This window comes from Arvicola amphibius, chromosome 11 (genome assembly GCF_903992535.2).
Source record: "Arvicola amphibius chromosome 11, mArvAmp1.2, whole genome shotgun sequence".
NCBI classification, from domain to species: Eukaryota; Metazoa; Chordata; class Mammalia; order Rodentia; family Cricetidae; genus Arvicola; species Arvicola amphibius.
Window position 1 is genome coordinate 102,122,846 of NC_052057.2, and position 22,730 is coordinate 102,145,575.

Here is a 22,730-nt window from a genome sequence, read left to right on the forward strand (position 1 = left end):
TGAGAAGCTTATAAACACCCAGCAGAAGTTGAATGTAGTTGTTGAGTTCCTGATTATTCTTTCTGGGGATGACCTTATCATACCTGGACTTCCAGCTACTCATTCCTACTGCAAGCATTTTCTACTTAGAGTAATAATTACAACTATAATTACAACTATTGAAAATATTTACCTTCTGAATTTTCTGAAGGACTTGTTTTCAATATCCTTAAGTGCTTTTCCCTTTTCCTGTTACTAAGGGTAAAGGGTCAGCATGACCCAAAATACGAGCTACATGCTTGGTGTTTGTTGTTGGATTTTCTATCTATCTATCTATCTATCTATCTATCTATCTATCTATCTATCTATCTATCTATCTATCTTCATCATCTATCCTCTTTGGGGGCCCATTACCTAGCTCCCAAATTAATACCTGGAGACTTATTCTTACTTTTGAATGCCTGGGTTTAGCTTACCTTGTTTCTAGCCAGCTTTTCTAACTTAAATTATTCCATTTCTCTTTATCGACATTGTGCCTCTGGGCTTTTTACCTTTTTTCATTCTATTTATCTTTCTTTCCCTCTCATTCTGTGGCTAGCTGTGTGGCTGCCCACTGGTGTGTCCTTTTTCTAGCTCCTCCCTCTTCTCTCAATTTAGATTTCTCCTCCAATCTACTCTCTCTGCCTGATAACCTGCCTGTTTCTCACTTTTGCATTGGTCATTCGGCTTTTTATTAGACAAAGCAAATGTTTCAGACAAGCACAGTAACACAGCTTTACAGAGTTAAACAAATGCAACATGAAAGAATGCAACTCATATTTGAATTATGAAACTATTGCACAGCATAAATGAATGCAACATAGCTTGTCTTTGAATTTTTTTTTTTTAGTTGTGAGGAGAGGGTCCCACTTGCAGAGTCAGCTTCTCAGTGAACTTTAACAGAACCTACCTATTTACCAATATAATGTGTATTACATTACAAGGGATCCCAGGGGATTGTTATTTGGCCTGTCTAGTCACAGTTAGCTCCAAGTACAGTGGAAGTTATTAGATTTGTATACATGCCCCCATCTCTGGGCAACAGTAATAATCAAAGATGCCAACAATTTGAGTAGTGTTGGGTGGTACTAGGAGTTGGAGGGAGAGAGCATGGAATGATTTGGAAGGACAAAAGTTGAAAGGAAAATTGAGTTAAATATATTTTAATTAAAATTTAAAAAAAAGAAAAGAAGCTAAATGGCCATAGAATTAGGCACCCAGTGTAGTATAGACTTCTGGCTGTCATGCATACATCTATAGTTGAGAGCACACATGCACACACAAGCAGACACAAACACACACACATACACACACACACACACACACGCTCCAGGTGACAGTTTTTTTCTAGAAATTCCAATACTCTGTATTCTGTATTACGGCCATTACGCTGATTCTCAACCTGCATTGTATTCTTTTCACTTTGGAATACTCTGTAGAAAAGGAAGACTGACCACAGTTAACTCTCTATTCTCCTTGTCCTTTACTTTGGACTGAATTGTGGCCCAGATTCATATAATGAAGCACAATATCCCAAGGTGAAGGTATATATAAAGGGAATCTTTTAGAGATAATGAAGCTTTGATGATATCATGCTATACGTTTTGATAATGAGATTAGTGCCCTCATAAGAACAGACATCAGAGACCCCTTTCTCTCCCTTGTTCTATCACAGGAAGATTCCATCAGCAGGTCTTCAACAGGGGGGAAGCCCTGCTGATACACTATCTCAGATCCCAACCATTAAAACTGTAAGAAAGTAAATTTATAATGCTCAAGCTGTGGCAAACTGCTAAAGGTGCTTATTATGTTTTATTTAGCAAGTGTCTCTCCAAAAGACTGGTCCGGTAATGGTCACGTTCCCAGCCTAACTATGTTCAGAGATGTAGCCCTGAGAGAAGATTGGCTCATGAAGGCTTTGATTGCATGAAGGAATTAATCCATCGGTGTATACATAATTAATAAAATCAATGTAAGGATTAGAAAGCAAGGACTGGTTGAAGGCAGTGGCCACCGGGGTAATGTCTTTGAAGGGTATATCCTGTCTTCTACTCCCTCCACTTCACCCTCTTTGATTCCTGGATGTAGTAAGACACTTTGTTCAGTCACACCCTGCCATGGTGATGCTCTGCCTCAGCATTGCTTAGAAATGAGACCAGTCAATCATGAAGTTAAACTTCTAAAGCTAAGAGGGAACATGCTCCCCCACCGTTGCTGTAACAGAAACTGTCAGTGCAATAACGTTGCAACCAATAGACTACCTAAGCGAATGAGGATGACTGTGCATTTCCCACAGCTGAATTATGGCTAACTTCCTTGTCTTTATAATCCGGAGCATAGACAAAGCCTCACAATAAATAATTACTAACCAAAACATTGCTGATTTAATAAATGTCAATTTTAGGTCAGACTGTCAAAATTGTCTCATACCTTAAATAAACCAGTCAAACTGATCAGGTCTTAAAGGCCTACACAGAGGACCAAACCTAATACCTACAGTAATGAATTGTACTGATATGGAACAAAAATAGCCTTATTTTTAGATTAACCTTGATGTTGCAGTTGAAATTTAATTAAATATTAGAACATGGACTATCTAGTAATCTTTACTTATTATCAGAAAAGACACTAACAGTTCTGATAATATGACCAATCTAAGATATTGATGAGATTTTTGTTAAAGATTAAAAATAAACAAAACATATTAAGTTTCTACTTTCAGAAAGATCAAAGAATCTCCTCTGATGTTTTTCGAAAGCAAAGGCATAGGCCCATGTATTTACTCAGTATCGCAAGAAGTATCACCTGGCTCCTCCTATTCCCTTAATTACAAAACTTTTGAAGATTGGTTTCACATGTGTTATTTTTCCTTCAATTCTTTATTTTTAATTTCTGCCTCACTGCCCAGAATTTTCAGATTTTTTTAGTAGCAATTTATTTTTGTAATCCAGGTTTTTCCACTTGATGATAGTGGTTCTCTGCTTTATTACCCATGGACCAATCTCATTTCTTTCCTACATATCAGGTTCCTATGTACCCTGGAGGGTGTTCAGAATTCATTACTGTTGTTCAGAATCTATTACCTGGACTTATGGTTTTTAGGGATACTCACTTATCTTTGCCTTGGAGCCTTGGGTTAAAATGTGATTCAGGAAGTGAAGGGCAAGCCAATCAAAACAAAACTCCTTAGATACAAGCTTCTGTTATTTGTGTGCCTCTTGTGGTACTAAAACTGCTAATTTTAATAATGTGGAGTGTGATTTACATTTTCAGAAATTGCTGGAATCCCTGTTAAGGAAAAACAGGATATACAGGTGAGGTGGCAGTGTTAGGGCTTCTCAATGGTATGTGTATTTGTTATTTTTCCTTTACTGCCGATTAGTGGGCTGCATCATGAAACATTTATCACATACACGACTCTGTTCTATTGTAAATATATCCCATCTATCCAGGTAGAAGCCATTAATAAACATGAACACTCCAGTCCTAAAAGGTGTGCCAACAAAAATGATCTTAGGCATTGGCAAAAGTGATCAGATGAGCAAAACTACACAAAAATATGATTGTGTCAACAGTTTTTGTAGCTAGAGGGTAGGGCATCATACAGGCTATGTTACAGGCTATGATATGACATATATCATATGAAAATAGCAACTTGACAAATCAAGAACAACTAAAGACAGAGGCTTTCAAGGGAATATTATGGGATAGTAGCAAATGACATGAATTTAATGACATGCATTGAGGGCTGGGGAAATTAATGACAATAATTAAGAGCATTGCTGCTTCTGTAGAAGCACTACCCAGCACCCACATGGTGTTAAAAAACTGTTTAAAACTCCAATCCCAGGAGATTAGATGTATTTCCTGGACTCCACAGGTACTAGATATGCATATGGTGTATGAACATTCATGCAGAAAAACACTCATGTTCATAAAATTAACAATTCTTAAAGATATGTATAAAAACAACTATGTAGTAACCAAATTTATAAAGAATAGTAGGAATTGGTGAAAATATTTCTATATTCTGTAGGCTGCCATTTAGTCCTATGCCATTCTGTTTATAGAAGGTTTTCAGTTTCATGAGGTCCCATTTGTTGATTGCTGTTCTTAGATTCTGTCTTATTGGTGTTCTGTTCAGGAAGGTGTCTTCTGTGTCAGCGTTTTCAAGGCTATTCCTCACTTTCTTTTCTATTAGGTTCAGTGTATCTGGTTTAATGATGGGGTCTTTGATATGTTGTAGAATAGAATATTTATTTAACTATGTAAAGATGTATTGCATTTGTTTGTGTTGCAGAATAATTGTTTATGTAAGGATGTGCTGCATTTGTAACTATGTAAAGATGTGTTGCTGTTTTACCTTGCCCACCTAATACACTTGACTGATCGAATAAAAAGTTGTACAGCCAATAGCTAAGCAGAGAAGGGATAGGTGGGCTGGTGGGCAGAGAGAAAAGGGAAAACAGCCAGCTATTGAGGGGCCAATAGACATATATAAAAGAATCTAAAATGGCTGCAAGACACTTAAGGAAATACTCAACATCCTTAACCATCAGAGAAATGCAAATCAAAACAACTCTGAGATTCCATCTTACACCTGTAAGAATGGCCAAGATCAAAAACATTGATGACAATTTAAGCTGGAGAAGATGTGGGATAGAGGGAACACTCCATTGCTGGTGGAAGTGCAAACTGTTACAGCTGTTTTGGAAATCAGTATGGCAATTTATCAGATATTAGAAAACAACATACTTCAAGACCCAGCTATACCTAACTCTTGTACACATCCTCAAAGTGTACTCCATCCTACAACAAGAACAACCAATCAACCCTGCTTTTTGAAGGTTTATTTATATTAGGCAGAAACTGGAATCAACCTAGACTCTCGAAACTACAGGATGTCTCTCGAAAGAAGGAAGGATACAGAAAATCTGTCACATTTATACAATGGAGCCGTACTCAGCTGTTAAAAATAATGACATAATGAAATTTACAGAGAAATGGCTGTAACTAGTGAAGATCATTCAATTTAGGTAACCCAGGCTAGAAAGACAACAATGTATGTGCTCAATTATAAGTGGACATGCTACAATCCACAGACCCCCACAAAGAGGGCTCAAAGGGAGATGCATGGATCTTCCTGGGAAGGGGAAATAACATAGATTTTATGGGTGGACTTGGGGCAGGTGGAGGAACAGAAGCGATTGTGTGGGTTGAGAGAGAAAGAGGGAGAGAGTCCTAGGAGAGATGACTGTCATTGGGGAGCTTTAGGGGTTGATGTAGAAACCTAGAGCCATGTAAAGTCACTGAAATCTACAAGAGGGACCTTAGTAAATTTATCTAATAATAGGAGATATGGATCCTGAACCGTGTATCTTCTATAACCAGGCAAGTCTCCCAGCAGCACTTCTGAGACTTTAACCCTGCCACAAAACCTTCAACCTATAATCTATCCTGTCTGTAAGATGTGCTGGCACAATAAGAGCACAGAACTTGTGGGAGTGGCCTTTCCATGACTGGCCCAACTTCAGGCCCTCACCTCTAGAGGGAATTCTTGCCTGACAGTCTAGATGCCAGGAAGCAGAGACTGAGGGTCAAGAGATCCAGGGTAGATCAAATATGACTGACAAAAAAGCAAAACAAAACAAAACAAAAAAGGTTCAATTAAGTAATTTCTAATGATATTTTGCTACATTTGTAGATCAGTTGAACAAATGTTTTTGTAATATGATTGAGCATCTTTTGGATATATTCCCAAGAGTGGTATTGCTGGATCCTGAGGTAGGTTGATTCCCAATTTTCTGGGAAACAGCATGCTGATTTCCAAAGTGGTTGTACAAGTTTGCATTCCCACCAGCAATAGATGAGTGTTCGCTTTACTCCAAATCCTCTCCAGCATAAGCTATCATTAGTACTTTTGACCTTAGCCATTCTGATAGCTAAGGAAGTATCTTTTGGCCATTTGAAATTCTTCTGTTGAGAATTCTCTGTTTAGTTCAGTACTCCATTTTTTAATTGCGTTATTTTGAATTTTAATGTGTAATTTCTTAAGTTTTTTATATATTTTGACGATTGGCCCTTTGTCTGATGTGGGTTGATGAAGATCTTTTCTCATTCAGTAGGCTGCCTTTTTGTCTTATTAACTGTGTCCTTTACTTTACAGAAGCTTCTCAGTTAAAGGAGGTCCCATTTATTTATTGTTGCTCCTAGTGTCTGTGATACTAGTGTTATATTTAGGAAGTGGTCTCCTATGTCCATGCATTGAAGGCTACTTCTCACTTTCTCCTCCATCAGGTTCTGTGTGAATGGATTTATATTCAGGTCTTTAATCCATTTGGACTTGAGTTTTGTGCATTGTGATAGATATGGATCCATTTTCATTCTTCTACATGTTGACATCAAGTTATGCCAGCAACATTTGTTGAAGATGCTTTCTTTTTTTTCCATTGTATAATTTTCGTTTCTTTGTCAAAAATCAGTTGATCATAGGTGTGTGGATCTATATCCAGGTTTTCAATTCAATTTCATTTGTCAATGTCTTTGTTTTTATGCCAATACCAAGTTGTTTTCATTACTGTAGCTCTGTAATAGAGTTTGAAGTAAAGAATGGTAATGCCTCTGGAAGTTCCTTCATTGTATAGGATTGTTTTAGATATCCTGGATTTTTTGTTTTTCCATATGATGTTGATTATAGTTCTTTTAAAGTCTGTGAAGAATTGTGTTGGGATTTTGATGGGGATTGCACTGAATCTATAGATTGCTTTTGGTAGGATTGCCATTTATACTATGTCGATCCTTCCTATCCAAGAGCATGGGAGATCTTTCCATTTTTCTGGTATCTTCTTCAATTTCTTTCTTCAAAGTCTTGTGAACTAGAGAGCTTGTTTTCTTCTTGGGAAAACTGTCTTTGGGGCAAGCAACTGCCAATGCTTTGACCACTGACAAAATGCAGAAAAGAACAAACAGGATACAAGAAAAAATACTGCCAAACCTTGCCAAGACAGGGTGAGACTCTTGAAAATTTTCCTGTCTCTGAAAATGGTCTCTCAGTTACTCTAGGCCTTAGCCAAAGTTGCTTGCTCCAATGTTGCAAATGAGACCTTAGGTAATTGCTCTGTCATTTATTGCACATTTAGAAGCTGCTTGATTGCACTTCCTACCTACTCAAGTAACAGTATCTCTCTTTTCAGGTTTTTGATGGGATTGAAGATTAGATAGTTACACTTACTTCCCTCTTTTGACTTAGCCAAGCTATTTCTAATACAAGACTTAGACTCTTTAGGATAGAATAATTTTTGAAAATTTAGCATGTGTTTCTTTCTTGATATTGTTTATGCTTGTTTTTATTCTAATTTTTATGCTTGGTATTTGGTCTTATTGTATATAGTTTTATATTAGGCTTAGAATTCTTATATTTTTGGTTGTGAGTCTAGCCTTTAAAGGCTGAGCCATCTCTCCAGCCCTATAATTCTTTATCTAAACAAAAGTGGGAGGTGTTGTGGGAACACCTTAAGCCAGTAACCTTTAAGATACCAGCCCACTTGTGTGTTGCCTCTTATAAATGTCAGCATAAAGCACATAATCTCTCTCTCTCTCTCTCTCTCTCTCTCTCTCTCTCTCAGCTTCTGGATTCGGTTCCTGTTCACTCTTCATGGAGAGGACTGTGATCTGTGAATCTACCCCTGAATAAATAACCCTTTATTATACTCAATTCTGAGCTAGTGTGAGATTATTTTGTAGCATCTACCTGTACATCCACAACCAAGAATGAGGCTGAGCCAGGGGAGCCCAACAGAAGATGGGAGGGAGGACTGTAGGAGTTAGATGGCCCAAGGACACCATGACAACAAAGCCCACAGAAGCAGTTAACATTAATTAATAAGTTAATAAGTTAAGGCTCATAAGGGACTCATAGAGACTAGAGTGACAGACTCTGTGTCAGTTTGAGATAGGTACTATGTCTCTGATTCTTTTGCCTGCACTCGGGAACCTTCCTCTCTTACTGTGTTGTGCAATCCAACCTTGATTCGAAGGTTTGTACATAGTCTTATTGTAATTTATTAGGCCCTGTTCTGTTGATAACCTTGGGAGTCCTGCTCATTATTTATTTTTTCATAGGCAAATGAGAAGTGGATCTGTAGGAAATGGGAGGTGGGAGGAGGAACTGGGATGAGTAGAGGGAATGAAACTGTTGTTGGGATATAATGTATGGGAGGAGAATCAAAATAACATAACAAAGAATGCTGGGCATTTGTTGGTTTTATGTGATGGGTATGCGGAAGCACCTGAGGTTTCCAACAGGTTTACAGTTGAGGTAAGGAGCTGTGGTGCATGGATAGGTGGGAAGGGAAGGACAGCCAACTGCTTAAAACTGTTGCCAGATCTTGAAAGCTTGTAACCCATACACTAATCTGCTTTCAGGTCAGAGTCCTGATTATTTTCTGAAATTCACTGATCAATTTTGTAAAAGTTCTAAAAAGGTGTACAGCCACCAGCACATAGGTAGTCGAAATTAAGATCACTTGCAAAAGATAGCCCTTTATATTTATGAGTTTTAGAACTTATTTCATAAACTAGGCATCTTGAGCCTTCCTGTAAAACAAGAAAAAATAAACATGTAAGATTATTGTATCATGATGACCTGTATTTATTTTTAAGGTTTTTGTTTTTAAAGTTTTTTTTCTTTGTTTGTTTTCTCTCCCAAGCAATTCATACCAGAAAGAAACATTTACTTTAAAATTCTTGGTGTAGTATCATTGATTCATGTCTGTGATTCCATCATTTTAGAGGCAAAGGCAAAGGGATTCTTATGAATTAGAGGCTAGGATTCTCATAGAACAAGACCTGTTTTATGAAATAAGTCTCATGCTTGTGACAGAGAGGAGATTGTTATTTATGTGTGGTGTCTTCGACGGTAATGATTTTACTCTCTCTGTAGTGTGAAAAAGAAGCATTTCCATAGCTTTTATTCTTTCATGAGACATGAGTAGGATTTCCAGTTTTAGAATCCTATATATTTACTCTTTTATTTACTTGCTTGTATTTATTTATATGAGTACTATTGAGACTGTACTTACAGAAACACAAGCTATATTTGTGAAGACACTTATCATTTTCATTAACAGAAAGGGTCAACTTCCCCCTTCCCCAATGTAATTCAAACAGACCACTGACTTATCCCCTTATCTTTAGGGAAAAAAAAAAAACCCTGTTCAATCCAAACCACATCCACATATGACATTTATATAAAGAAATAACCACACATAATCCATAATGGAGGAATACAAGAACCCCTCCAGTCACTACGGGGATCAGTATGCAGGAACAGAAATAGAAATGCATTGTGTATACCATCAAAATTAACCTTTGGAATTTTGTTCACACCAGGTTATCAAGTCAAATGCTGTGTCCTGAAAATTTTACGACTGTTAATAACAGCACACCGTTAGGCTCACCATGACAAACCTGATTAATTTTCATGCTTCAGAGTAAAAATGGATTGGTTCAGGGAGAAAAACAAATTTCCCATGAACAGGATTTGGTCTTGACTTTGTGTTTTTATCAACTTCTGGGCACACTCTGTTATTTTAGAAAACCTGAAATAGATCACTTTAGAATTCAAGGAAGAGTGAGGTAATCAATCACCAATCATTCATTCACTGTGTTGGCCTCTGAGAAGAGATTGGTAAGTTTGCAACCTGTCTGTAATGAATATTGCGTTAGAATTTGGGGCAGTTTACACACTCTAAGTCTCAGAGTTTTTTTTTTTTTCCCCGTTGAAGTATGACTATTAGGAGTAGCTGTCCTATCTAATTATTGTATGAATTAGACAAAGGGGAATGTAAAGCATTTGTCCTTGGGCTTGGCACCAAGGAGGCATTCAATAGACAATAGTACCAATTATGCCAGCACGTTTGTAGTCGCTTTTTAGAAAGAGCATAAATATCATTCTTATCATTAGTTATAAATCTAAAATAATCAGCATCATTAAGAAAATATATTCAAATTTTACTGATTGCTGAATTTTATTAATGATTGGGCTCATAGAATTTCAATTGCGAGTATTAACATTTTTCTCTTTGCAGCAAATAAAATCATTATTGAGCCCATCTGGAGTGGTTTGAGACCACATCTTACAATCTTTAGCATTTTAAAATGTTGCCATTATTTTAATGAACAAATATTTAAGACAAAAGACTCTATAATATAACCTAATTTAAAAGCTAAATATTAGATTAGTTAAATTTGGAGAGATGTGCTAATTCTCCGATTGTAAAAGCCTTTGAACTAAAGTGATCCCAACTGCTCTGCTCAGTGGTGGGATAAAGAAATCATTTCTATTATAAAATGCAATCACTTTGAATAAACTCTTAAGGATCTTTTTTGGTGAACGATCTCAAAAATCTGTACCAGTGGGCATTAAGATCCTGAGGTGTCATGCCCTTCTTTTAGATTTTTGGACTGTGAATCTAGAAGTTTGACACAGAGGCTCACATGCTCCATTGAAGTCACCATTTAACCTGTTCAGTTGCTAGTTATGCACTGATTATCTACTATGCTGTGATTTTTCTCCTTTGCATATATACTCATTTTATGGTTTCATAAAGGTTCCACTAATCTATCAGTTTCAAAGTGAGCTGTATGAACAAGAACCCATTCTGTTTTTTTCTCCAGAGGCAATAAAGAGATATCACCTATACATTCCTTGTGAGGAAAACCTCTGCCGGAATGCTTATTTCCCTTTGTGAGTTTGCCTCTCTGCAGTCTAAGTCTCATAGAGATGCGCAACCTCTGCTAATTTCTACAGGTACCTCTCTCAGATCTACGTACAAAGTGAGAACACAGTGAGTCACCAATTCATGAGTCATGAAACACAAGACAATCAGCAATTGATTTCACAGTTTCAGGAACATTATTGTCCTCTTCTGAAGTCCTTTCTCCAAATCCATTATGGAACCCTCTTCTCTTCACTCTTAGATGGGTGAGAATGATGCTTAATTTGGATTCTACAAATTAAGCAGTTGTGATCATTTAAAAGAAATATCTTTATAGCTGTCATTAATGTTTAAATCTAAGATTTTGATAGACTTTAACTTATTGAATCTTATTCACTAAAAGCTTTTATTTCATAAAAGCTAAACTTTCAAGATAGATGTTTTTATTGCAAAATCAATATTATAATATTTATAAACTTCTAAAACCGATGTAATTTTAGACAGAACCCATAATCCTAATAAATTAAGTATATTTCATTTTTCCTTCTAGCTTTAATCCATTTGGAGATGTAAGTTTACATTCTAGTTATAATGTTGAAGAATTGTTCATTTTTAAAAAATTTAGATATCCTTCTGTATTTATGACTTTTTAAAAAATCTGAATAATATTAATTTGAGTGGATATACTAATTTAGATATTTAGCTAGGACTCATTCTCTTAATACTAACAAATAGGGATTTTATTGCTTTTTGACATTTATGTATTCTGCTCTCTTGGGGCTAGTTATTTAATATTTCATATACTCTTCCTAAGTAACTCAAGGTTAATTTACCCTAAACAGGTTTTTAGTCCATGAGAAATTTGCCACTCATGAGGTGGAAGCATGGAGATATCATATACTCATCTTCCACACTGCATATTGTGATAAGAACTGACTTATTATTTCATGCAAAATGCAGTATGCTTACATATTTATAGAGATGCTTAATCCCACATCTAATTTTATTTATTATTTGTATTGCCTCTACATATATTATAAGCTATACATGACAATTATCTACTTTTTTAAAGAGTCATGCTGTTGCAAGAAATTCAGAGTGAATAAACTTTTATATTTATATATATTTACCATTTCTCTATATCTCTAATCTATCTATCTATCTATCTATCTATCTACCTACCTACCTACCTACCTATCATTCTATCTATCTACCTGCAAATAAACCAAGAGAGAAAAAGACTTATATGACTTCCTAAGATTACTAATAAAGGGTTTAGTCACATTATTACATTCCGTCTTTCATTTCGTTTATGTATCATCTATATCATTTATCTCTAGATATTCTTACACACATTTGTTTCAAGCTCAGTTGAGTTTTCATTTTTTCTCCTTTTTAAACATATTTCTTTTATTTTTTGAGATTATTATATAGTTATTCTTCCTATATTTCTCCCCAAAACCTTTTATTACACCTCCTTGCTCCTTTTCAAATTCATGGCCTCTATTTCTTTAATCATTGTTTCAAAATCTATGTCTATATCATCTATCTATATTTATGTCTATATCTGTGTACCATATATGTAACATATACATAAATAAGTAACAATTAAGACATATTGCACATTATATATATACTAATATATATATTATATAGTATATATAATATATATACTAATAGCTAGATCTGTATAAATTTCTAAATATATAAGTACAACCAGCTCAGTATAATTTTACATGTGTGTCTACAATTTGTTTGTGTATTCTTCAGCCCCCGGGCTTCCCTCTGTATATGATAGTATAGCTTGTGTTGTTGGTCTTGTTCAACTCATGTATAGGTAGCTATGCTGGTGAGACTTTATGAGTGTACCTTTTGTATATCTTCCTATGTTGAGATGTAGTTTTCTAAATTTTAAATATTTTTGGCCGGGCGGTGGTGGTGCACGCCTTTAATCCCAGCACTCGGGAGGCAGAGGCGGGCGGATCTCTGTGAGTTCGAGACCAGCCTGGTCTACAAAAGCTAGTTCCAGGACAGGCTCCAAAGCCACAGAGAAACCCTGTCTCGAAAAAAAAAAATTTTTTTAAAGAAAAATTATTCTGTAAACTATTAGTGTTTGTAACATACTGGGACCACTGAAACATTTGAGATTAAATAAATGTGAATGAATAAGTAAAAATAGATTAGTAGAGTCAATTACTTGTAAGTAGTCTTTTGTTGCCTTCTGTGTTTACAATATGTATTTAGCTCCAGCTTCCTCAACTACAAGTGAGGGGGAGCAGGCAACTTTAATGAAACAATCGAAAACACTTATTACTTCGGGTGTGGAAGTGCTCTAGCATAATTAATCCTGCATGTGGTAGTGTGAGGACCATTAAACTGAGAGTCAATTAGACTAAAGATGACAGAGATATAAATTACTCACTAGAGACTTGATAAAACCAACTAGAAAGTAGTTGAATTTTGTTGTGCTATTCTAGTTGCCTTGCTAAGCAAATATTCCTGGAACAAATTATTATGACAAAGCCTTTGGAAACGTTCCTAAAGTAAAGAATCAGTAACCTAAAATAACAGGTGATATTAATTTATACCATATTCCCAATGATCAAATATGGAGTTACACTATGGATTCATATGGCAGATTTTTATTTTTACTTAAAATTTAAAAATTAGGTTTATGAGTGTTTTTACTGTCTGTTCATCTTCTGATGTCTTGGTGGTCATGGAGACAAAAGAGGACACCTAGAGTTACAGATAATTGTAAGTTTCCATGTGGGTGATGGGAACAAAACCTATATCTTCTTGAAGAACAGCCAGTGCTCTTCACTGGTGTGCCATCTCTCTAGCTCCAAAATTATTATTTTTGTTTTTGAAATTTGATTTGCTAGTGTAAATTAATATTTTTCATACTTTAAATGAATACTGTTTTATATTTGTTCTCTCTTTTTTATTTTGTGTTCTTTTTTGTACTGATTCTTCTTCTTTGTTTCCATTTTGTTTTTGCGTGTGTGTGTTGCAGTTTCTGTTATCAGAGTTATAATATTTTGTGAAATATTTAGTATTTGACCTTCAAAAATACTATGAAAAATACTATTTTTCATAATGAATAGGAAGGAATAAATAGATGCCTCTTCTCCTAAGACTTTTATTGGGTTTGTGAGTGTGTATTTCATTCCACACTGAAGCAGAATAGTGAAAAATCATGCCTTGAATTATGTTTTATTAAATAATGGTGATCTTAGTTGATGAACTTAAGAAAATTAAAAGTTGAATTTAAATTATTCCTTTATTTAATATCAGTGTTTATTCAACAAATCAATCATGTTGGTCCTGTCACCAGAACCTATGAAATGCATTATATTCCTTCCACATATAAGTGTTATGTAAAAATTATATTCATATCTTCAGGAGAATTGGGGAATAATCTAAGTAGTACCACTCCTTGGTTTCCACTCCTCTCCATTTCCTAAGAGGAACAAGATCTGTGAAGCCATTCTTCTTAAAGCACTCTACCATTGGTCTCAGTACTACTGTGCCTTTCCATAGTAATTTGTTCATTTCATAGTGGATTAGCCTAGAGTTCACGGGTTGAAATTTTTATCCTCAGTGGAGCAATGTTAAAAAGACCTTCAAGAGATGGGGTCTAGTTAGAGAACACAAAAATGGGGTCTTCTTTATCCTCTTGTTTCCTGTCTTACCATGACTTTAGGTATGACATGAACAGCAGGGACACCCTCACCAGAACCAACACCATACTGTTTGAATGTTTAGCTTCTCATATCTGAGAGGTAAATCAACCACTTCCTTGTTCAAATTGCCAAGGCTCTAATACTTCTTAACAGAAACAACAAATGAGCTGACACATCCTCCATGTGTAATGAAACTAACCCTAGGTGTGTGGGTCCTTGTGAAGAATAAAATGAAGGACAATAAAACAGAAATGCAAGGGATGCCTGCCTTCTGAGAAATGTTGCTAAGAATTAGTTTGTGGATATCTTCCAGTCTTTCCTTACCTCTAAGCAAATTGAAAGATAGACTTTCATTAAGGGCATGAGCAGCTACATGTAAGTGCAAACTTCTGTAAGGAGGGAAACATTTTTTTGCATCTTTATTTTTAGTTTTTGAGCTGTGGTAAAGCATTAGGGAAAAGGGAGCAGTGGTAGCAGAAGTGAGATGGATAAACTGTTCTTCCGTAGCTTCCTTGGCTATTAAAAAAGAAAGCTGCAATATAGGAGAAGACAATTTGTTAAGCTGAGGTGAAACAGACATTTTTTTTCATATCTTAAATTCTACTGGAGTATTGTCAAGAATATTTTGCTCCTTTTATTTTCTCTAACTTATCACTTCTCTTGCAGCGTAAGTGAAAGAAACAAACCGTACTGACAAGCACCAAATCCATTCTCACTTATGCCTTAACAGTGTGATTGATGTGTTCCCCCCTGGCTGGACTCACGTCTTTCTTAAGGGTCAAGTAAACACTTGAGACTGAAAATTCATTAGAAATTATTTCCTAGAGGGGAATAATGGTTACACTCAGGCAGAATGGAACAAATTAGAGATTCTGGATGATTTGTGCACTCTGAGTTGTTTTCTATTGTGCTTTCAGCTAAGGGGAATTTGAAAAGAAGTAAGTATGTTACTGCAAGAAATTGAATGTAAACAGAATTTTATTTTGTTTTATCTTAGTTGAAATGCTATGATACCATAATAAGAATTTATTTGATAATTATTTAGTTTTTCCATTAAAAGACACCAACAGTACAAAGATCTATGCCTCAAAATGGCTATTAAATATAAGAAAGCCTTAAAACTGTACTGGCAGGCTTTTATGTTGTTGTTATTGCACCAAAAAAGAAAGACGTGATGTTCAGTCTGTATGTCAAATCAAATCCAACCAGGACAAACAAAGTACACAAAGTAAGACTTAATTAACATTAACATTAACATTATTATTATTATTTTTGAATCAGGGTTTCTCTGTAGCTTTGGAGCCTGTCATGGAACTAGCTCTTGTAGATCTTGAACTCAAAAAGATCCTCCTGCCTCTGCTTCCTCAGAGCTGGGATTATAGGTGTGTGCCACCACTACCCGGCACCATTAACATTTTAATGGCATACTTCTCTAGAGAAAAATTTGAGTAAGTTAAAAAAATATACCACTTTATCTACAAAATTCCATCAATATCTAATTTATATAGCATTATTACTTTTATACATTTTTGTGACACAATAACAACATCGAACAACAATTATGGGTTGGCTAGAACTTTGAATACTCCAAGAGTAATAATTTAAGAGATAAAGCAAATATACAAATTGGTAAAGTTTGTGTCAGTAAAAAGGCCATGATTTCTGAGATTATATAAACTTCCTATAGTGCATAGTAAATCACTCATGTAAAATGCCGCAGGTGATTGATGCTAATTTTTATTACCAACAGAAATTAATAGTGTTGCTTGTATTGGTGTTTGGTGAATTATATCTGGGGTGGCACTTGATTGTTCTTGGCTTGGAGAATTAAAAATTACAAATTTGAGAGAAGGATTCTTTCTAAAGTTGTTTTAAGTAAAACTTGATTTTGGGTGCAAAGATTCATTTTGTTAATTACAATGATGTACATTTGTCTGGAAACTCATGTTTGACAGAGGTAAAAAAACATGTATTTCTATTTGATGAAAATTGTCACCAGTTAAATTGGGGATTTGGGGGCATGGTTGGGTAGTGATAATAATTTATTACTTTAACTTAATATTTTTAAAGTGAGATTGGACTACATACTATATAAACTGAACATCTAGATAAAAAATACAGCATACTTTGCCCATGGAATTAGAGAGAAAATCAAGTTAAAAATTTCTAAAGAAACAGCAGCATTAGCTCTTCTTTTTATACAGATTGCAAGTAATTTAAACATTAAAATGCAAAAAGAAACACAGGCAGAACATCTTACACTACTTTTCCCTAGGACTATAAATTATTTACACTTCTTAAATTTCAACAGCAGATCATGCTAGGAGTGCTCATATTGTCAAATTACTTAGTCACTTTTATTAAAGTTGAGAATGATGAGAAATTAAGTTAAAATTTAGTAAAAAGCCTTTTTAGTTTTGGAACAGTAGTGAAATCTTAGACTATAAAGACAATAATAGCTTTGTCTGACGAGTTTAGAAGTATAATATTTAAAACAATGATGTGTAATCCTGATAACTTGCCAACCGACACAAAATTATCAAAAAAAAAAAAAAAAAAAAAAAAAAACCAAACCCAAGCAACTAGTAGCTGGGCTGTAACTATTGGATTGAACAGTAACTACCAATACTAAGCAGTAGGCTACTGATAATGGACAAACTCAGAAGTGATTCTTGGAAACATCTTGTCAAGAGAAAGAACATAAACCCATGCTTATATAATTTATAACTTCATTTGAATGATATTGTTGGAAAACTCAATATTTGAGATAGAATTTCAATCAATGTTTATTTTTAATTTCAGTTCAGACTTGTCAAATGCACATCATAGGATTGTGAGGATATTTTAAAAGTATCATGGTGATGGTTGTATAGCTATAAACACTAAATTATTGAATTGCAAGTAATTTAAAAAATGTCTCATTAGGTTGGGTAGTGGTGGTGAACACCTCTAATCCGAGCACTTGGTAATAGAGGCAGGCAGATTTCTGTGACTTAGAGGCCAGACTGGTCTACAGAGTGTTGGGGGAGGCTGCTTTTTTCTCCCCAGTCATCCACACTTGAAATAATCACACAGAAACTGTATTATTTGAAATACTGTTTGGTCAGTAGCTTAAGCATATTTCTAGATTATTCATGTATCTTAAATTAACTCATTTTTATTAATCTGTATATATCCATGTGGCTGTGGCTTGTTGGGTAAAGTTCCATCCAGTGTCTGTCTCTGGCAGGGCTACATGGCTTCTCCCTGACTCCACCTTCTTTCTCCCAGCATTCAGTTTAGTTTTCCTGCCTAGCTCTACTCTGCCCTATGAGAGGCCAAAGAAGTTTATTTATTTATTAACCAATAAAAGGAAGGACTTCTCACACCAGAGTGAGTTCTAGAACAGCCAGGGTTACACAGAGATTCTTGGTCTCAGAAAACCAAAAGAAAAAGAAGCCTCATTATAACTTTTAAATAAGTAATAATTTTCTGATGTTTTACTATAGCTAAACCAAATAAAATGTATAAATGGGCAGAAAACATATTACCAACATAATAATAGTATGCAGATGTATTATGGAAAGGAAGAGCCACAAACTCTAACATTTTTTTTTTTAATTCTAGACTAATCCTTGCTGAAGCAGAAAATGCAGAAAATGGAACATAGTGGTTAAAATTGTAGAAATTTCTGCTTTCAAATGTATCCATCTCTGTGGCTATGTGCTGATTGGAAATGCATTGTGAAAAAGAGAATATTAGGTGAAATGGATCCAGTACTAGTTAAAAACAGGTCATTGAAGCTTTGGCTGCAGCTTAACATGAGTGGATGAGGATTGCTGGTGGTGTGGACTGTGTTCAGAATCAACTATCATATGACATAACGCAGTGTTTGCAAACACCACACACAATACTCATAATCCAATTAGAAACCAGTATGCCTATCCACAATCTAATTCTAATATCACCTGCTTCCAAGAATAAGTGTCATGGATCAGAAATCAAAGGAGAAACAGATATTCTCATAGTAGTAGGCAGATACTTTAAAGTTCTTAAGGTTTAAAGTTGTTAAGGAATTAACAACTGCAATGAATTAAGAATAAGAAACATAATTTCCAAATAAAGTTCTTATGAAAATAATGCAAAAGGCAAAATCGTAATGGAAGGAAAGAAATTCTAATACTCAGAAAAATTGACTGGGAAAATTTAATGCTAATGGTTGAAATCCCAGAGCTTAGACTTGTATTAACCTGAAAAAGTGCTAAAAATCTCAATAAGTGAACAACTATGCATAAACTGAAAATAAATGAATAAAATAGGACTGATGATATAGGTCTGTAACCTCAGCTATTGGAGGTTGAGGCAGGAGGATTATCTGTGTCATAGGATGGGTTCAAGGCCAGTCTGAAAATTTTAGTAAGACCTTATTTCAAAAACTGAAAGTCAAAATTATTAAGAGCTGAGGATTTAGAATTCTGTAGATGATTAAGGCCTTATGCTTACTACGCAGTGCTGACAAAAAGAAAATAAAATGTCTATGTGCTTCAGAGTTCTACTTCTATCTACTGGGAAATGCCTGAATTATTTCAAATAAAGCAGACAGGAAATAACCCCTTCTTGCCCAGAAATTCTGAATATACCACTATGTGGAAGGTCAGATGGTTTTACTTTCTTTTATGCCCTGTTACTTTTTCCCCCCATATTAACATAAATGCCAATGAAATGTTGAGGCAAGGTTTGAACAATTAGTTGGCATCTTCTCAGGAGCATACTGTACAAAGAACAAAGTAAGCTTGGAGTTTTCCAAAGTGCCAGCCTGGAGACCAAAACTCTATTTTTCATTGGCCCTGTGTGAGCCATTCCTCTATGCCGGGGTCTCCCCTATACCTGCATTCTGAATGGCTTAGGATATTACTAAATATTTCACTCTTTTTCTTTTCAAAATGAAGCTCCGGGAGTTTTATAGAAGTCAGAGGATTTACTGAAAATAAAGATGGTTTTCATGTGAGAGTCAATCGGAGTCACAGAAAAAGCAGAAGCAAACAAAGGTGGGAGTTGTGAACTGTACCCAAAAGATATTTCATAGCTCTAGTGATTCTTCATATGAGAGAAACTTTGAACAATAGAATGCAGGGCAGCCAGATTTAAAAATGAACAAAATACCAAAACCATGAGACTGTCAAATCCCCTGTTATAAAGTGCATATCAAAAATTCATAATAAAAATTGCTCCAAAGCTTTGCAGTTGATTCATGTATAAATTCCACTTTTAAGCCCTTCTCTGTGAGTAAATAAAATAACCAGAGTTCTGGCATTGTTTTAAAATGTAGGCAGCTCTTATATTTAACTTATATATAGTGAGTTGGGCACAGAAATATCTTGTGGTTTTGCTTCTATCTGAGCAGGGTGGGTAGGACATTAAGGGAATAAAATTAACATCACAACAGGCTGTAAAGGGATGGTAGACTAAGAAACTGCTGGTACCATGGCATTTCTCTGTATCAATTCTAGTGATGCTTACTCCTTAGGAATGCTTGGATACCTAGGTCCTTGGAAAAACTTTCCTTACCAATTTCAATTCCATGCTTTGTATTATGTTGTGCCCTAAAATATTTACTTTTACTTCTCAGTTAATACAATAAATTATAAAAAGGGGTAGGGTGGGCATTAGTCTTAGGGTTTCTATTGCTGTGATGAAACCACCATGGCCAAGGTCATTTGGAAAGGAATGTATTTATTTCAGCTTACACTTCTACCACCAGAGAAGACAGTCTACCACTAAGAGACGTGAAAGAGTCAGGAGCTTAAACAGGGTAGAAACCTGGAGCCAGGAGATGATGCAATGGTCATGAAAAGATACTGCTTACTGGTTTGCTCCCCATGGCTTTCTAAGTCTGCTATCTTCTAGAACCAAGGACCACCAACCCAGGGATGGCCCCACCAAAAAAGGGTAGGGCCATCACCCATCAATCACTGATTTAAAATAAATGCCCTACAGGCTTGCCTGCAGCTAGATCTTATAGAAGTACTTTCTTAATTGAAGTTGCCTCCTTTCAGATGACTTTAGTTTCTGTCAAGGTGGCATAAGACCATTCAGCAAATCAACCTGACACACAAACCTATCACTGTTAAGTCACCTTTCCTTTTTCATATTTCCCAAGATATCTCATATTAAAAACATTAATAACTTAAAAAGTCCCACTTAAAACACACTATATAAACACACTCATTCAAAATTAGAAACAATGCTCAAGAAAATGAGTCAATAAAAGTCAAACTCTGTAATAGAAATTAATTGTTCAAAAGGTTGACATTTTAAAGAAACAGCAATTATTTTCTAATTTTTTTTTATTTTCTCATTCCCATTCGTTGCTTGGCTTGCCAGTTTTAAGGAAACACATTTATTTAATGGGCTGATAGGTAGTGGGTTTTATTAGGTTTTTTTTTGTAAGCACTGTCATGCTCCATTAGTACCTTGACCTGTGAAGAACTGCTTTCCCTAAATTGTAGATCTTTGGATATAAACTCAAGACTCTAGTTAGTAATTGCCTGACTATTGAATGAACACTTGTAGGATGTGCACTCCTGAGTTAGGTGAAGTGTATAATTAGGAAACAAATTTCTATATGGCTTATTAAATAAGAAAACACAACCACTGAAATTGAATGATTGTAAAGGGATGATAGTATTTGATAGTGGTTAATGTGAAAGTTTGAGATTTCAGGATGATAAAATTATACTTACATTAATAATTAACATCATATGTATGACATATTATATATATTATATGTTATTGGGTAATTGTCTTACGTAAGGCAAATGTAATAGATTGAATTTAACTAAGAAATTACAAACTCTTAGAATACCTGCTAAGATGATAGAATGACTGGCAAAGCATAGATTTGCTACTGTATTTACATATAATGTTAGGGGTAAAAATATACTCTTCCCTTTGCTTTAACAAATTAGATTTCTTTTGGAAGTAAATCTCACTCTAAAAGAACCTGCATGTTTTGCCTATACTATTTTTTCACTATCATTTTGTAAAATCTGTTTGATATTTGTGTGTGTGTGTGTGTGTGTGTGTGTGTGTGTGTGTGCACGTGCGCGCATGTGTGTGTTAGGATATCTGTTCAAGCTTGTATGTGATGACATATGCTTGTTACTGACATCCTCATGTTGCATATACGTTGAGGGTATATTGCTGTTTTCCACTTTGCTATTCACACCTGTCTGGCTTGTCTGCGATCATCCCGAGATTCTCCTGTCTCAGCCTCTCATCTCGTCCTGGAGCACTAGGATTGTCAATTCCTACTTTGCTTAGCCTTACATGGTTTCTGGGAATTTGAGCTCAACTCTTAATTTTTGTGGGGCAAGCACTTTTACGCACTGAGCCTCCCCATAGCCACACTTCTAGTTTTTAAATCATCAGCACCTCAGACCAATGTTGTGTTTAACTAGATGTATGTGATCCTAACCACTTTACTCTCACCGAATTTCCATATTTCCATATATATCATTGCTGTTGCAACCTGCTTGCTGGTTATGTAGGTTTTATGCCCTCCTCTTTGCATTATTTAATTATCAGAAAAAGCACTCATTGAATATTACTTCAAAATGGCCATTCCTTATTTTTCTTGTGTGAATATTTTCCTTAAGTCATTTAGAAGTAAGGTCACAATTTTGTAAGCAAATTATGGACCACACTTAGTGGTACCCAGATCAATAGGAAAGGACTCCTAAGCACCAAACAGAAGAGTTGTTCTGTAAATGAACTTCTTTAGTTTTATTTATTTATTTATGTATTATGTATTATGTATTTTTTATGTATTTATTTATTTATTTTACAGACATCATGATATAACTGTAACTGGGCTTGCTGCTTTGGTGACACAATCAGATGCAGGAATATCATTCCGCAGCAAAATAGGCCAGAACATGTGAATAAACATCTGTGACCACAGAGCCCCTTAGCTTTCTTCTGTATATTGAGAAACATGAGATACAAGTAAGTCAGGTGAGAATTCCCCTAGAGCTTAGCATTTCCTCCCCCAGTTACCTATATGTAGACAATGTTTGCCCACATTAGCTTCCATGAGGGTGTCTCATTGGACGAGGTACAAAATCACACTCAAAGTGCCTTCTGAGAAACAGTCAGAGTCTTTCCTTTTCCCCTCAACCCTGTTTACTGTCAGGTGAGTGTGCTATGTGTGATAAGGCACAAGCCTGCCATGACGTTAAATCACTTCACTGCTCCCAGGGTTTTTTTTTTTTTCTTGAAAGGATGCTCATTTTTCTCTGCCATTTGATCAAGCCTGCCATTATATTTC